The sequence below is a fragment of the Octodon degus genome, unplaced genomic scaffold, assembly GCF_000260255.1.
Source record: "Octodon degus isolate 3935 unplaced genomic scaffold, OctDeg1.0 scaffold00018, whole genome shotgun sequence".
NCBI classification, from domain to species: Eukaryota; Metazoa; Chordata; class Mammalia; order Rodentia; family Octodontidae; genus Octodon; species Octodon degus.
Window position 1 is genome coordinate 8619545 of NW_004524594.1, and position 2649 is coordinate 8622193.

Genomic DNA, 2649 nt, shown 5'->3' on the forward strand with positions numbered 1-2649 from the left:
TCTGCTCCATAACTTACATGAGGCTTTGGGAGGACAGCTGGACACAAACCATAACACTATCCATTCCACTACAAGTAAAATATTACAAAATATTTACATGAAAATAGTAAAAATAACTCAAACACAAAAAGATAAAACGAACTTTTGGAGAAATCTCTATTCCAAGGCCCATAGCCCACAAGTAGAGTAAAAATGCACAAGTAGGATGAACCTGGTCAAAAATTTCCAAACATTGGAGAAGGGGAAGCAATGGGATAAAAAGCAGAGGTGGGAAGAGAATAGATGTTAGGAGCACTGCCTCAGTGACCAGGCTTCCAGACGAAATGCCCCCCTCTCAGGTCCAGGAAATTCCAAACAAGGCTAAGCTCAAAATAGTCCTGGAACTGAAATTAGAGCACACGTTGACAGTGGAAGTGGCTCTTTCGCTTAAGTCTCACGACACAGGTCTTGTTCCATGAGCTGCTGGAACACAAGCCTGTTTTGCCATCAACAACTGTCACAGCAGCCCTTCCATCTCCTTCATGAAAGCTTCATAAACGTCATCCTTAGTTTGTACTGAGACAGGAACAGAAGGGCCAGGTTTGGGGGCCCCTTTGGCAAGAAACGCAGCAGAATCATCTTCTGGCTTTCTTTGGGGAACAGCAGAGGCCCCTTTATTCTCCCGACATACTCAGTGCAGTGGGCACCAATCGAGTAATCTCTGCCTTGGGATTGGTGGTCAGTGGCTTGGCACTGATGGTCGTTGTGGCTTTTTTCTCAATGGTGGCTGCACTTGTGTCATGTGCCTTGGGTCACTGAATCAGGTTGGGGGTTACTCAGCACCTCTGGGTTTGGCATTGGAGCTGGTCGGAAAAGCCCAGGTGGGGCAGGTCCAAGGGGAGGCTTCAGAGGTGCTAGCATCATGCCGGGATGCAGGGAGGGAGGCCTGGAGGTGCTGGGGGAGGTAGCCTGGTTGGGGGGCTCCATGTAGGGGTTCCAGGAGGCAGCCCTGGAGGAGACCAGGGGAGAGGGCCAGGGGGTTAGCCTGGTGGTGGTCCTGGGGGAAAAATTCGGGGCAGAGGCCCTCAGAGTCCTGGCATTCCAGGTGGCCTCAGGAATGGAGGAGTGCCTGATGGTGGGCCAGGAGGGAGTCCCGTGGGTGGTCCCAGAGGAAGCAGAGGAGGGGCAGGCCGGAGCCCAAGAGGACAAGGTCCGAGCATGGACTGCGCCTGAATCTGAGAAGAAGGAACAGACTTCGGGGGCGCCTGCTGGTGGGAAGAAGCTGCGGCTGCGCCCTTGAAAGTCTTCTTTGCGCTGCTTCTGTGACTGCTTCTCTACTTCAGAATCCTCGGAATTCTCCTCCACATCGTACTCTTAAAATTCTTCCACTTCCAGACCCTCCTCGGCGATTTCCTGGCCCACCATTCACAACATCATGACTTGAAGAGGTGTCAGTTCCTTCATGTTCTTAATTTTCTTTCTTGAATTCTCAGACATATCTGCAAACCGCACACTCAGACCTGCTTTCTTTTATCTCCCTCATTGTTGTCACGGTGCAACACGTCACGTTCTCCATCTGACCTATCTGTGTCACTGTCATCAGCGCTGCCATCATGCTGGTTCTGATGTCCTCAGGGTAGCCGTCATCATCTTCAAGGGTGCTGGAAACGTCATCATCATGACCACGCTGCGCAAGATCAGGGCTATATGACATGTCTTCATCTCGCCTACAAGGAGGAAGATCAAGAGCAAAGCCCACTTTACGGCCACACTTCCGCAAGACTTGGGGAGTTGGTAGAATAGGTGGAGGACCTGGAGGCTTCCTGCTGGGGGCAAACGTGGAACACCATGTTCCAGAAGAGGAAGGATGGAAACTGCTCGAGTTGGAGGCCCATAGGCTGAGGTCTTCTTTAGGATGGAGGGAGGCTGGGCACCAGCAAGTGGAATGTCCTGGATTAAGATGTTGGAAGGAGCACGAGGCACATCAGATAAAGGAATACTCTCTGCTTCTACACTCTGAGCATTCTTGACAGCATCAATGTACTGGCAAAGTTGAGTCCTTTCCTGTTCATATTCTACCTCTGGCTTTTTCAATTCTTTATAAATAACTCGAGTCTCTTTTTCATAGTCATAGGATATGTTCAAAGGTTTCCCGAAGCTTTTTTATGTTTATCTTTCAGTACTTTCTCATTTAACTATGGTTGTAGTGGGTTAAACTCCATTTCATCCAATTTCTCCATGTCTGATAATCTGGGATCTTTCATCTTCAAAACTGCAGTTCGAAACACCATGCCTGTTTTTGTTCTTCAATTCTCTCCTCCGAGCTTCTTTTTGAGCTTGGTCCATAGGGTTCATCACTTTTCCACTTTTGGTGGATGATGTTGATCTCCGCCCCATATTGACAATCTATAATGGTTTACTTTTATTTAAAAACAAAAAAAAAAACAAAAACAAAAAACTCCTTCTGGGATCCCAGAACTGCTAGGGACTTGGAGGGGACAATTCCCAGCCTCATTTCTTACCCATAGTGCAAGAAGCAGACAGGATCTTCTGTCCAAACACTGTTAGTACACCTCTTTCTTCTCATTGAATTAAGCGAGAATAGCTGTAAATTTATCCTATTTTGTATATATAAATACAAAATGATCTTTCCTTTGTATCCTTTTTTTT

At 47.6% G+C, this 2649-nt stretch overlaps 1 pseudogene; it reads right to left on the reverse strand.

Annotated features, from left to right (window-relative positions):
- Positions 1-478: 478 nt before the first annotated feature.
- LOC101583202 lies at positions 479-2376 on the reverse strand (annotated as a pseudogene).
- Positions 2377-2649: the final 273 nt, after the last annotated feature.